A 16,309-nucleotide genomic window follows, 5' to 3' on the forward strand; every position below is an offset into this window, starting at 1 on the left:
GGAGAACACTCAGAGATCTAAAAATAGATCTGCCATTCAATCCTGTAATTCCTCTGCTGGGCATATACCCAGAAGACCAAAAATCACAACATAACAAAGATATTTGTACCAGAATGTTTATTGCAGCCCAATTCATAATAGCTAAGTCATGGAAAAAGCCCAAGTGCCCATCGATCCACGAATGGATTAATAAATTGTGATATATGTATACCATGGAATACTATGCAGCCTTAAAGAAAGATGGAGACTTTACCTCTTTCATGTTTACATGGATGGAGCTGGAATATATTCTTCTTAGTAAAGTATCCCAAGAATGGAAGAAAAAGTACCCAATGTACACAGCCCTACTATGAAACTAATTTGGGACTCTCACATGAAAGCTATAACCTAGCTACAACTTAACAATAGGGGGAAGTGCGAAGGGGGAGTGGGTAGAGGGAGGGGGATCGGTGGGATCACACCTGTGGTGCATCTTACAGGGGTATTTGCGAAACTTGGTAAATGTAGAATGTAAATGTTTTGGCACAGTAACTGAGATAACGCCAGAAAGGCTATGTTAACCACTGTGATAAAAATGTGTCAAATGGTTTATGAAGCGAGTGTATGATGCCCCATGATCATATCAATGTATACAGTTATGATTTAATAAAAAAATAAAAAAAGAAAAATAAGAAATGAAACTAACATTTTACAACCACCTAATCTTCGATAAACCAAACAAGAACATACCTTGGGGGAAAGACTCCCTATTCAATAAATGGTGTTGGGAGAACTGGATGTCTACATGTAAAAGACTGAAACTGGACCCACACCTTTCCTCACTCATAAAAATTGATTCAAGATGGATAAAGGACTTAAACTTAAGGCATGAAACAATAAAAATCCTCAAAGAAAGCATAGGAAAAACTCTGGAAGATATTGGCCTGGGGAAAGACTTCATGAAGAAGACTGCCATGGCAATTGCAACAACAACAAAAATAAACAAATGGGACTTCATTACACTGAAAAGCTTCTGTACAGCTAAGGAGACAATAACCAAAGCAAAGAGACAACCTACACAATGGGAAAGGATATTTGCATATTTTCAATCAGACAAAAGCTTGATAACTAGGATCTATAGAGAACTCAAATTAATCCACATGAAAAAAGCCAACAATCCCTTATATCAATGGGCAAGAGACATGAATAGAACTTTCTCTAAAGATGACAGACGAATGGCTAACAAACACATGAAAAAATGTTCATCATCTCTATATATTAGAGAAATGCAAATCAAAACAACCCTGAGATATCATCTAACCCCAGTGAGAATGGCCCATATCACAAAATCTCAAAACTGCAGATGCTGGCGTGGATGTGGAGAGAAGGGAACACTTTTACACTGCTGGTGGGACTGCAAACTAGTACAAACTTTCTGGAAGGAAGTATGGAGAAACCTCAAAGCACTCAAGCTAGACCTCCCATTTGATCCTGCAATCCCATTACTGGGCATCTACCCAGAAGGAAAGAAATCCTTTTATCATAAGGACACTTGTACTAGACTGTTTATTGCAGCTCAATTTACAATCGTCAAAATGTGGAAACAGCCTAAATGCCCACCAACCCAGGAATGGATTAACAAGCTGTGGTATATGTATACCATGGAATACTATTCAGCCATTAAAAAAAAATGGAGACTTTACATCCTTTGTATTAACCTGGATGGACGTGGAAGACATTATTCTTAGTAAAGCATCACAAGAATGGAGAAGCATGAATCCTATGTACTCAATTTTGATATGAGGACAATTAATGACAATTATGGTTATGGGGGGGGAAACAGAAAGAGGGAAGGAGGGAGGTGGGTGGGGCCTTGGTGTGTGTCACACTTTATGGGGGCAAGACATGATTGCAAGAGGGACTTTAACTAACAATTGCAATCAGTGTAACCTGGCTTATTGTACCCTCAATGAATCCCCAACAATAAAAAAAAAAAAAGAATCAAAACTTCGGGTGTTTTTTTTTTTTTTCTAAGCAAATCAGTATTTTAAGAAATGTTTGTTGTTCTAACATAGACAACCAAAATCTTAAGTTCTGTATCAGTGTGCTTTTAACATCAAAGTTTAATCCTTAGAAAAAGCCACAAACAATCCCCTTCCAATTGTAGCCAACCTGATTCCACAGAAAATTCCCTTTATAAACTTACTTTTCACAAATCTTATGACTTAGACCATTTACAACATGCTTAGACTTTCTGCTTTGTCCTATACTTTCTCTTTCTTAAATAATCATTATATAACCAAATATATATAACCAAATAACTAGAACAGAAATTTACCACACAAGATTCTTTCTCATATGTACAGAATTTTTCTTTTTTCTGTTCAACTTTTTTTCATAATATATGTATTATATACACATACACATTTTATTTTATTTTATTTTATTTTATTTGAGACAGTCTCACTTTGTTGCCCTTGGTAGACTGCCGTGGTGTCATAGCTCACAGCAACCTCAAACTCTTGGGCTCAAGCAATTCTTATCCCTCAGCCTCCTAAGTAGCTGGGACTATAGGCCCCTACCACCATGCCAGGCTATTTCTGTTCAACTTTTGTGTTAAGTCTGTTTTGCATTGCTATGAAAGAAATACTTGAGTCTTGGTAACTTATAAAGAACAGAGATTTATTTGGTTTACAGTTCGCAGACTGTACCAGCATCATGCCAATATCTGCTTCTGGTAAGGGGTTCAGGAAACTTCCAATCCATGCAGGATACAAAGAAGGAACAGACTAGTCACATGGTGAGAGAAGGAACAAGAAAGCCTTCCAGCCAGGCTCTTATAAACAACCAACTAACAAAGTGAGAGCTCACTCATTAAGAGGAGGGTACCAAACCATTAATGAGGGATCTGCCCCCCACCCACAGGCCTCACCTCCAACAATTTCAGCATGAGATTTGAAGAAGTAAAACTTCAAACCATATCAACTCTCCTTACTGGAAATACATCATACCTTCCTCATACACTTGCATGTAGAATTGTCTTTCATCTCCAGTAATTTAGTCACACACTTTAATTATAATTAACCCTTAGCAACCTTAATATTTAGCAAAAACCTAGGAAGGAAGTAATTTTTAACCTCTAGTCATGTACCAACAATCCATGAATATGTATTTTACAAGTTCCAAAGACATGGTCTTTCTAATAGACCAACTCTTTAATGTAGAACATGACATTTTTACTACTAAGACTCACATAGCTTTTGTTCCTCTGAAATACAAGGCCAAACGTATGTGAGCCTAAATTCATATTTAGCAACCATAGTCTTAGCATTACATCTTATCTAGTAGTAATCTAGACATTCAATAAACATTTGTCATTTAATTTACCTTAGCAAAATTCTAAGGGTATAGTTACTAATAAGATGTTAGATACTTTCCCAAGTACGCATAACAAAACATAACCATTATCAAAAGTTCATTAACAAACTTTTATCCCATCCTTATCTACTATAATCCATTCATTCTCATTAGTGATGCCTGGAAATTTTCATGAGACTTCAGACAAATCTAGCCATCATCGCAAAGCAAATCTTCTATCAACTAGTTTTACATTACTACTTAATAGGAAAGTATCATAAAGGTGAAAACCTTAAAGTTAAATGCATGCTTATTTTGTGGATAGCTCAAAAGACACAGCCATTCCCATTAAACCAAAAATTTTAGACCACTCCCATGTGCCAAAATATTACTAAATCATGTGAACTTGATAAGCATTTGGGCTTGTTTGCTTAATTGATGAATACTCATTTATTTATAAGCCAATTTACTAACAAGTAATATATAAATATGTACATATATATGTATACACAAAAAATAAAGCAGGTCAAATAAAGAACTTGTAACTCTAAAACTTTAGCCACAGGATGGATAAAACCAGTTTCAAAGGATAGTTGGATTCAAACTGCATCTTTATAAATGGAAGAGGGTGAAATCTCTGCTCTACATGGCTGAAGTCCTAACCGAATTTTAGAGAAAACAGGGTAACATTTGTATCTCAAGCACGGAAAGAATTCAGGCTTTTCTAAGAAGTCTAGTAGTGACATAGGAGAATCAAAATGGGTGCTAAGGAAACACAAAATCATAGGAATTCATAAGAAGACTACACAAGAAACACAGTTCACTACTCTGCCCAGGGTGACAGAGTGAGACTTTCTAAAAAATAAATAAAAGAAAAAGAAAATTTAGAAAACTTTTTAAATGTGTGAGGTAACAGAGCAAGATTCTGCCTCAAAAAAAAAAAAAAGAGAGAGAGAAAAGAAAGAAAAAGGCTTGTCATTGTCTCTGGTTTTCCATTCTCTTTCTTCAAACTGTGCGCATAACTGTCAGCCAAGTTTAGAATTTCAAAGAATCTTTACTTTGGCCAACAAAGTTTAAGATTATTTCAGGTAATTTTTGTACCAATTATAATTCCTGGACCATAATTCCTGCTCATAAAGCCAGCTGGAGTGCCAGAAAGTAGATGATCAGTAGGTAAAAATATAATACATGGGTTATCCATTGCACTGACCTAAAAAGCAGCCCCCATCCCCTCCCAAACTCAGACTGAAAGGAATATTCCCCCTGGGGCTGCATGAAGGTACCTATGGGGAAGTAATAAAGTTTCAGAGACCTCTACCAAAGTTTCAGAGGTCTGAATTTGACAGGACTTACCTAAGCCCCTCATGCCCCTACGTATAAACTAAGCTCAAGAAATTCTTGGAGGCGCTAATCCTGTATATATATATATATACTGGTATTTTACTAATAGCAATTTGGAATCCCTAGGAAACAATGATATCAAGAAAGAGAAAAATTGACTTGGAGTGTAGGATATTCAAGGAACAGTGGACTTATAATGACTTTTTCATGCAGTACAAGGAAAGAGCTGTGTGTTTGATATGACAGAATATAGTGTCTGTGTTCAAAGAATACACTCTGCGTCAACACTATCAAACTCAACATAAAGATAAATATGATTGGTCAGAGAAGTGAGAAAAGATAAAATATTAAAACTGAAATATACATTGACAACTCAGCAAAATACTTTTGTGAAGTAGAAACAGCTAAATACTTTATCACTGCGAGCAAGTTTTCAAGTTGCTAAGCTAATAGTGTGTACTGGCAGACCATTCATGGAGGGAGAATTTGTTACAGAATGCCTTCTTTCTGTTGCCAAAGAGATGTGCCCAGAGAAGGCCGATTTATTTAGTGCAGTGAGTCTTTCAGGACCCTCAGTTACACGAAGGATTGAAGAAATGGGAGACAATTTGCATCAGCATTTGCAAAACTCCGCAAAAGACTTTCCTATTTTTCCTTGGCACTGGACGAAAGTAATGATGTTCGTGATTCTGCACAACTTCTAATTTTTATTCGTGGGATGAATGACTATTTTGAAGTCATGGAAGAGTTTGCTGCACTGCAAAGCATCAAAGGAACAACTACAGGAGACGATTTTTATGAAAAGTTTTGCCAAACTGTGAATACTTTGAAGCTGGACTGGGCAAAACTAGCTAGTGTAACAACTGATGGTGCTCGTAGCATGGTGAGGTCTAAGAAAGGAGTAATTGCTCACATTAACCAAGAGATGGACAAACATAACCATTCTCATCCAATAGCCATACACTGCCTCATCCACCAACAAGCGCTGGGTAGTAAATCACTGAAGTGGGACTGTGTTATGAAAACTGTGGTGTCTTATGTTAACTTCATTAGAGGTAATGCACTAAACCACAGACAATTTCAGGAATTTCTGTCTGAGCTAAATGTTGCCTATGAAGATGTTCTGTACCACACAGAAGTCCATTGGCTGAGTTGAGGGAGAGTTTTGAAACATTTCTATGACTTACTTCCACAGATTACAGCTTTTCTGCTTTCAAAAAACAAAGAAGTACCAGAGCTCAGTGATGCAGAATGGAAATGGCACCTTGCCTTTCTGACAGATGTAACAGAGCTACTCAACAGTTTCAATGTGCAACTTCAAGGAAAGGGGAAGCTCTTCTGTGATACACAATCACATGTGAAAGCATTTGAAGTAAAATTAGGCCTCCTCATCAAACAAGTGAAGGAAGAAAATTTCTGCCATCTCCACACAACTCAAAATCTGTTAGCGGAAAATCCATTGGTTGCATTCCCAAATAAAACATGTGTGGATTCACTGGAAAAGTTGCAAAAGGAGTTCCAATTTAGATTTAAAGAGCTTCATCTCCATGAACAGGACATACAGCTTTTCCGTAACCCATTTTCTATTGACGTTGAAAATGTGAATACGATTTACCAAATGGAACTGCATTATTGTGACTCTCTAAAAGACACATTCAAGTCAAGCAGCCTTCCTAATTTTTATGCATCTCTCCCCTCTGAGACATATTCTAATCTCAGGGACCATGCACTCAAAATGGCAACCATCTTTGGCAGCACTTATGTATGTGAACAGACTTTTTCCAGAATGAAACATCTGAAATCTCCAACCAGTTCTAGACTAACTGATGCACACTTGCATCACTTGTTATGACTAGCAGTGACAAATATGGAAGCGGACATTGACCATCTCATTAGCCAAAAGCAGGCCCATAGTTCCCATTGAAATACTGGTAAGTTTGTTGATTTAACTTTACTTGTTCTTCATTTTAAATATTGTATTTGTTCCCATTTTGTTTTTTACTTCAAAATAAGATATGTGCAGTGTGCACAGGAATTTATTCATAGTTTTTTTTTTTTTAAACTATAGTCTGGCCCTCCAATGGTCTGAGAGACAATGAATTGGCCCCCTGTTTAAAAAGTTTGAGGACCCCTGCACTAATCCATTGGTTCATGCAGGTGAGAAGATGAGAATTAGCGGTCCACTACAAATATCCCTTTTGATACCTAGAATGTGAACGAAAGCTCTCTGAAAAAGGAATTTGTGAGAAAAAGACTATTCCAGTGAACAGTTTCCAAACTGGGAAGACACTCACAGTAACATAAAATGAAGACTTCTAGAAAACAACAAGCAGGATCAAGAGCAAAAGTTCCTGCCTCAGTTTCCAATCAGTTGTTTATACAAATGAAGGATTGAAATTTGCTTACTCCTCATTGATCAATACAACTGAGCTCTTATTGGTTGATACAGCTATCTTCTGATTGGCTGAGGTAGTGAGCTCTGACTGGTTTGTTCATAAGAGTGCTGAAAGTTCCAAATGTAAAAAACAGTGTAGGATTAGGGTGGCACCTGTGGCTCAAGGAGTAGGGCACCAGCCCCATGAGTGGCAGGTTCAAACCTGGCCCCAGCCAAAAAATCTGCAAAAAAGAAAAAGTGTAGGATTTCAGGGAAGTCGGAGTATGTGACCCCTAGTTAGTTTGTGGCTGCTTGGCACATTTTTTTTTCTTTAATTTGGATCCATTTAACACTTCAGGATCCATCTTGAGAGACTGGCTTTTTCAGATTCACATTTGTTCACAGAAGTACCCAGTAGACTGGTAAGCAAGCATAAAATCAGTGTGAAATTCCTGTGGGATATCAGGGAGTTGAACATTGGCTTTAGTAGTTTGTGCTCTCTGAAGAGTAGTTCTGTACATTACACATAGTAGAAAGGTCCAAGTAAGAGATAAATGTTTTGGGATTATCATAATGTAGTTGGGATTACCTAGGGGAAAAGTACATATGTGAAAATGCAGACACAGTTACCAAGCCCTTGGCCATGCTAACATGAATATACCTAATAAATAAGGTGGAAGCAAAGATTAGAAAGTGTCTAGGAAGGCAGGGGAAAAAACAGACCAAGTGAGATCCCTTAGGAAGTCTAAGGCAGAACTTGTGCGAGTAAGGAGCACGTCCTGGCCAGTGTGAAGTTCCAGGGAGATATCAGGGAGTTGAACTTTGGCTTTAGTAGTTTGTGCCCTCTGAAGGGTAATTCTGTTCATTATACAGCTCTCTCAGCTTTCGCTCCATGGTGTGTTATAATCGTCACCATTGTTTAGGGCAGAAATACTATGTAGTACAGAAATATGAGAATTTGTGAATTGTTACCAGAGTACTATTGTACTGAAATAAGGCTATAAAATAGTTTGTATAAGGATATAAAAATTTAGAAGTTATGTAAATATGTGTTCTTAAATTCTTTTAAAATTTTTTTGTGTTATGTTGTATTGACATAAATGGATTTTATTTTCAGTCGATTTAGGTGTGTGGATGTGTAAAGAGAAAACAGACTATACAGTCCTGCTATTGTTATCAGAGACAGAGAATGAAGCCCGGTTAGTGACAGGAAAGGTTCCCTCCACCTGTTGCACCCATGAGTGCACTTGGTCACTTCACAGACGCTTGGTTTCTCTCTCTGGCACAATCACAGTGATGTGGGCAAAGAAGGAACTCAGGACTATGATAGCAGTTTAATCTCCTGCAGTTTTTTTAAATTGACTGTGTTCATCAATTAGGGTAGTTGGTGGCCATTATCTAGGAGAGAAAGAAGAATGGCTGCATATAATTTCCTTCTAGAAAATTCATGGTCTTTTTTTGGTGTCTGTAGTTCATCTATAGACTTTTATTCCATGGCTGAAGTAGGGCTTTGGGTTTGTTTTCCAAATGCTTGAATTTTACCAACATGTTTTAAAAATAATTCTCTTTTGTCCCTCTGTCCTTATCAACTTTTACTAAAATAAATATCTGTATATGTGTATTTATGTCTATTGCTGGGCTTAATATTTAGTCCAATATGTATTATTACTGGGAATTCTTATATAATATATTCATTAGTCTAAATTATAAATATCAGGCAGATAAAAAAATGATCTCTTTTATTTTTGAAAATATTATTATCTCATATCAGCTGATTATTCTTCCAGGAAAGTTTATAATCCATCTTTTTTTTTTTTTTTTTTTTTTTGCAGTTTTTGGCCTGGGCTGGGTTTGAACCCACCACCTCCTGGTGTATGGGGCCGGCGCCCTACTCCTTTGAGCCACAGGCGCCACCCAATCCATCAGCCATTTTTAAAAAAGACTTATTGTAGTGTGTTTTAGAGTTTCATTGAATTGCATAAATGACTTTGGCAGAAACTGATAGTTATAATGAAAGAGGATAGCTGGGGAGAATGTGTTCTGACTTGAGAAAAAAACTAAACAAACAAAAAGTGTCTTACAGAAGCCCAAGGACACTCCTACAAGGTCCTCCCCATGGTAATTCAGCTCTTAAGAATTATAAAAGTTAGCTTCCTGGTTCCTTGAAACTAATGCTGCTTGCTTCCAATGCTGTAAACCCTGCACCTCCAGTGACAGGTAACATGGTAATTCCTTTGTCTGTCTACTTGTGAGTTCAATAAAAGGACAGGGACAGAGCTGATGGGGAGCTAGGCCATTTTGGATTTTAGTATGCCACAGCTCCATCAGCTGAAATAAAACCCCTTCCTATTCTATCACTGGTGTTTGAGTGACTCTTTCTCTTCAATGGGTCTAGATTCCCGCAACAATAATAGTATATCACTTAGAAGAGCATAATAAGACTGCCAGTGCCAAACTTGGGTTCAGTTTTTCCTCAAGTACCACAGTTTGTTTCCTGTATTTCCTATGCATTTCTTATTAAACTTACATCTTATGTTTTGTGAATTTAAATTTTATTTTTTATTTATTGCATTTCCTTACAAGATTGAGCAAGAATATTAGAAAGATAGTGTTTGAATATGTTTAATTTGTAACTGAAAAAGTATAGCTAAGAAAGTAATGTTGTGTATTTATACATATATATCTTGTTAGTGTAGTTTTGAATTGATTCTTGGATTTTCAGGTAGATGATCCTCACCATCTGCAAATAATAATAGTTTTGCTTCTTCTCTTTTAATATTTATAATTTTTTTCCTCTTTATTTTCCCTTTGCCTCATTGCCCTAAAAAAATTTCCAGAGCAAACTTGAAATAATAGGTTAATATTAGGATTTCTTTATTCTTAATGGCTTTAATTGCATAACCCCTAGGCTTATTCTTAAATAATAAATTGGTTATTAGTTTAAAATAGGTATTTTATTATGTTAACAAATTGCCTTTCTGTCCTTCTTGAGTTTAAAAATCAAAAACTAAGGATAGAAATTGAGTTTGTCAAATGTTATTTGTAGCTTCTATTGAGATGATTGTATAATTTTCTACTTTGTGATTTGTTAGTATAACATACTTAATATTTGAAAGTAGACTTCCATTCCTGACATTAAAACTTTTTATATCAAAGACAAAATTAATTATAAGGAACCTGGTAAGAGTTTCATAAGGCAACTGAGCATTATATTGATTTCTTTTTTTTTTTTTTTTTTTTTTTGGTTTTTTTTGGCCAGGGCTGGGTTTGAACCCACCACCTCTGGCATATGGGACTGGCACCCTACTCCTTGATTTCTGAACTTCTTAATACTATGTATCAAATATAAAATAGAAAATGAAATTTTGTAAGTTGTGAAGCTCTTTATCCAGTAAAAACACATCAGCAACATTGCTTTGAGGGAAGCAAAGCTTTCCTAGAGCTGAATTCTTTAAGTAAATAATATAGATGGAACATAAACAAGACTGAGAGTGCTCCCCCATCTTTCAGACACGTGGTTCTGGGCTTCACCTATTGGGGTATTATATCTGATGTTCACCAAATACCTGTATGGACTTTTATTAAAATCATAACCAGTGAATTGAACAAATATAACTTAAAGAACATAATCAAAGTACAATTCTATTTTTATCTCCTACCTCTACTATTTGTTTAATTTGAAAACATATCTCAAGATACAGGAAAGTTCCAAGAATAATACAAAGATTTATTTTTCCTTGTCCATTTCAGAGTAAGTTGCTGACATAATGCTTGTCACTGACCTCTCCTTTAACACCCTAATGTTTTAGCGTGTGTTTCCTACAAACAAGGACTTTGTCCTACATAACCCAAAACAACCATCAATATCAGGTGATTAATGTTGACACATTTTTATCACCAAAACCTCAGATCCTGTTTACATTCCACCAATTGTATCAGTAATGCTCTTTCTGGTCAAAAGGTTCAGGTCAGAATCTGATGCTGCACATTTAGTTGTCACATCTCTTTAGTCTCCTTAACTTGGGAATTGTTCCTTAGTTTTCCTTGATTTTGATGACAAAATGATTGTAGAGCCCAGGCCAGTTATTTTATAGAATGTCTCTCAGTGTAAGTTTCTCTGATATTTTCATATGATTAAGTTCAGGTTAGACATCTTAGGCAAAGATACTATTGAGGTGTCCCTGTGTCCACAAGCTGTTATGGACATGACAAAAGTCATGTGGTGCTGATGTGCACCATTCTTTATCATGTTAACTCTCTTCATTTGATTAAGGTAGTGTCTATCAGATTTTTCCTCTAGGAAGTTACTCCTTTTCCCATTGAAATTAACAAGTACTTTGCAAGAATATACTTTGGGACTTTGAAATATTCCATGTGGAATGGAATATTTATTCACTTATGTGTTTCAGTATGGACTCAAAATTCCCATTTTATTTAGTCTTTTATAATATATTGTTATTTGTTTTGATGTTCAATTTATCTCAATTTGGCCAATGGGAGGTTCTTCATCATTCTTGGCACACCTTCTTACTTTCTGGCACAACACACTGTTCCAGGATCTTCTTGTATTTTTAGCCCTGACTCTAAGGAGCCCTGATTCCTCTTAATGTTTGAGAATTGTATTTAAAAACCAAGATCTCAGTGCTGAATTAATTCGTGGCTATGTGATCTCTGTTCCTAGGCCCTCTAGATAGTCAAAGATGGGGACTATATAAGTAGACATACATAAAATATTTATCTATCTACCTACCTACTTACTTTTCCATCTACATCCAAAAATTTACACCAGTACCTCTGTTCCAGTCTAACACCACAAGGTTCATTCTAGTTTTCTACTTTTCTGTATTTTTTCTTTTTTTTTTTGAGACAGAGTCTCAACTGTTGCCCTGGGTAGAGTGCTGTGCCATAACAGCTCACAGCAACCTCAAACTCTTGGGCTTAAGCAATTCTCCTGCTTCAGCCTCCCTACTTTTCTGTATTTGTAACTCCTTTTTCTAGCAGTGAGCTCCCATTAGCCTTAATATATGTATTTACTTAATCAGTCCTTCTGTGTATCACCAATCTAATGTTGCCACTGCCATCTCTCATGCCTGCCCCCTCAGTGTGAGGACCCCTTGTGGATGCCTTCTTTCCTTTCTATATCCTGCCCCACCAGGCCACTTCTGGACAGTGACAACTCCATTCATCTCTGTTGGGTGCTGCCATCAATGCTGCATTGCTCATCTCTGCTTAGAAGCTCTCCCTAACCCACTTCAGCATGCCATGCTATGCTAGCTGTCCTCTTGTGTGAAAGCATCCTCACTCTGCAGCCCCTCCCCCGTCACTGGGTGGCTGTGGCTGCTCTCAATGTACTCCTAAGAACAGCCATAAGTACCCTAAGCTTGTATTTAGGCATCACAGAGTTTCCCCCCAAATGTCATGCCCTCAACTCCTTCATTATCACACTCAACTTCAGAAAAAACTTTTGTAGTTGTCTTTATTTGCTGTGCTTGGCTTTAATCTGTGTTGTTGTTTTTTTTTTAATGTTTTCTTTGACATCATGATTGATTAAAGCTTAAAAGTTTGAAATGAAGGTGACGTTAGATATTGCATCTGTTTTTGTCTCATGGGCAGAGATCTGTGGCAGTCTGGATCTGGCTAGCATTTAACTCATCAGATGATTTGTTTAAGGGACTCCTAAGCTCCTTCTTTTAAGCAATGAAGGGCCAAGGAGGCAACCTGCTTAGGCTGTGTTTAGGGCACCAACTGCCCCTAACCAGCCTTGTCTTGAAGCAGCCTACCTTTCCCCTTGCCCATTGCCCATTGCTTACCCACCCAATAGCTTTTGAACAAATTCAAGAAATGAAGCAGGGAAGCAGAAGGCTTACACTTACCCTTCAAACCTGCTCAGTGAAAAAAGAACTAAAAAAACTGGATTTCTCCACCCCACAACATGTGGATAAATGATAAAGGTCTAGAACTAGAATATTTTAAAAATTCTTATAACACAACAACAGCCTGGCATGGTGGCTCATTTCTGCAATCCCAGCACTGTGCGAGGCTGAGGCGGGAGGATCACTTGAGCTCAGGAGTTTGAGGCTTGTCTGACCTAGAGTGAGACCCCAACTCATGAAAAAAATTGAAAAACCCAGCCAGGTGCCGCTGCGAGCGCTTGTAATCCCAGCAGCTTTGGAGGCTGAGGCAACAGGATGCCCACAGCCTGAGTCTGAGGTTGCCGTGAGCTACGACACCATTGCACTCTTCTCAGGTGTAGAAATCTGTCTTAAGAATAAATAAATAAATAAATAAATAAATAAATAAATAAATAAATAAAGGTCTTATAACACAACAACAAAAGTCAACCTAATCCAAAAAAGATGTATGAATAATCTTTTCTTTCCTTTTTATTTTTTTTTTTAAGCACTTTGGTCACTTTAAATAGCAAACACATTCCCAATTAGATCATTGAAAATAATTATTTCAATATACAAGTCAGAAAATAAATTGCTATTCATGTAGGAGATGCTTTTTTCCCTGTCTCTCCGAAAATGAAAAAGCTGCAAGCGAACCATCTCCTTCAGGGAGTGAGAGTGATCACTTTCTTCTGTCTAGCTCTTTTCCTCATCCACCAGATTGTTACCTTCATCCCTGATTCCTCCTGGAGTACATGTATAACAGGAAGAGAAAGGAGGGGAATGCAAGTGTGGGAATTTCTTGCCTCTCCGGGCTCCCCTTCTCTGTCAGATACATTTATGCTTCCTGGGCTGTCAGATGTTGAAGGCAGACCCTTTCTTTTGTGCACAAGAGCCCAGCATGGCAGGTGGTATATTTGGCTCTTGCAGCTGCCCATCTCCCTTGGAGTCATGGCTCCAATCCACACAAATATCTCTTTGTGTATATCCCTTCTCCCTTTTAGGTGGTCCCTTGGAGCCAGCTCTCTCTCTCGTGTGACCTGCATCTAATCTACAAAATACATGAATGTAACCTCTGGCCCAACAAAACGGAGAAGTCCTGTGCATTGCAAATGCAGCAGTCACTTTCTCTCTGCTCTTCTTTTCATAGGCCCTCACCCTCATAGTTCTCAGGAATCCAGTGACAGACCCATGGGTCCACCTAAACACAGACTAGGCCCCAGACAACCATTGATATAATTTCTGTCTCTATTGATTTGCTATTCCAGAAGTTTCCTATAAATGAAATCATATAATAAGGCTTTTCTGACTGACCTCTCTCTCTTGGCTTGTGTTCAAGGCTCACCCAAGTTGCAACATGTAGCAGTATTTCATTCTTTGTTGTGGCCAAGTAATATTTGGTTATATAGAGTACTACATTTTCTTTATCCATTTATCCACTGAAATGTATTTGAGTTGTTTACACCTTCTGGCTATGCTGAATAGACTGCTATGGACATTTGTGCATAAGTTTTTGTGTGAAGACATGTTTCAGTTCTTTTTGAGTTCAATTCTGTAAGTGGAATTGTTGAGTTGTTAATTTTCTGAAAATGAAAACTCTTCTCTATGGTGCCAGCACTATTTTACATTCTCATCAGCAATATAAAAGAGTTCTACTTCTCCATATTCTTATCAACACTTATTTTCCGGGTTTTTTGTTTGTTTGTTTGTTTGTTTGTTTTTTGTTATAGCCATTCTAATGGGTGTGAAGTGGTTGCTCACTGTGATTTTGATTTGCTTTTCTCTTGTGATTCATGGTATTGAGCATCTTTTTTGGTGCTTATTGGCCATTCATATATCTTTTTTAGATTAGGTTGACTTTTGTTATTGTGTTCTAAGAGTTTTTAAAATATTCTAGGTACTAGACCCTTATCAGGTATGTAATTTGCAGATAGTTTAAGTAGCCTTTTTACTTTCTTTTTCTTTCTTACTTTCTTTTTACTATCTTTGATGCACATAAGTTTTCATTTTCATGAAGTCTCATTTGTCTGTTTCCTTTCATTTCTTGTGCTCTTGGTGTCCTAAGAAACTATTGCCAAATGCAAAGTCATAAAGACTTACTCCTGTTTTCTTCTGAGAGTTTTATTATTTTAGCTCTTACATTTAGTTCTTTGATTCATTTCAAGTTAATTTTTTGTAAATAGTGAGAGGTAGTTATATTTTGCTATAGCAGCCTAGAGAAGACTAACATATCTTTTAATTTTTTTCAAAAATATTTTGTAGTCTTATTTATTTATTTTGAAACAGAATCTCTATTTGTCACCCATGGTAGAGTGCCGTGGTGTTACAGTTCATAGCAACCTCAAACTCTCAGGCTTAAGAGATCTTCTTGCCTCAGCCTCCTGAATAGCTGGGACTACAGGTACCCACCACAATGCCCTGCTAGTTTTAGAAACAGGGTCTCACTCTTGCTCAGGCTGGTCTCAAACTCCTGAGCTTGGGCAATCCACCCACCTGGGCCTCCCAGAATGCTAAGATTGCAGGCGTGAGCCACTCCACCCAGTCTGTTTCATAGTTTTCAAAGTATAAGTTTTATTCTTCTTTTGTTAAACTCAGTTCTAGGTATTTTATTCATTTTTATGCTATTTTAAATGGAATTGATTTCTTAGTTTAATGTTTGGATTGCTCATTACAAGTGTATAGGAATTATAGTTGATTTTTTTATATTGGTCTTGTATCCTACAGCTTTGCTGAAGTTATTTACTTGTTCTAATATTTTTAGTGGATTCTCAGGATTTCTATTCAAAATTATGTGATCTGTGAATATGGCTTTACATCTTCATTTTCAATCTGGATCACTTTTATTTCTTTTTTTCTTTGCTTGATGGCCATATGTAAAACCTCTGGTACAATGTTGAATGGAAATGGCAAGAATTATTTTGTTCCTGAACTCAGAGAGAAAGCACACATTTCCCTTTTTACAAAGGCTTTCTTCATCTCCACTCTTCTGAGTCTTTAATGTTATGTAACCTAAGCTATTTTAGAGCCATACGACTATTTTTTGGTCACATCCTGAGAAATATCTGTAAGATAACTTACACTTCATTTTAGAACTTTAGATTTGTGTATCTTACCACGTATCTTACCACTTACACCCAAGTCCTTAAGGTAGCATCATTGCACACCCTGGTATAGAATTATTCGCTATAAATTTTTATGAAGAATTTGCCAAAGATAAGCCATCTCAAAAAGAGAGTAAGAAATGCCTTTCTTTCTTCAGATGGAAAGTATATAATTAAAACAGTGACATTTTGGTGAGAGATGTCAAATTTTCTCCTAGATGCTGGTAAAATCGGGTATCATTTTTCTCTCCCAGGGATAAAATACA

This window comes from Nycticebus coucang, chromosome 9 (genome assembly GCF_027406575.1).
Source record: "Nycticebus coucang isolate mNycCou1 chromosome 9, mNycCou1.pri, whole genome shotgun sequence".
NCBI lineage: Eukaryota > Metazoa > Chordata > Mammalia > Primates > Lorisidae > Nycticebus > Nycticebus coucang.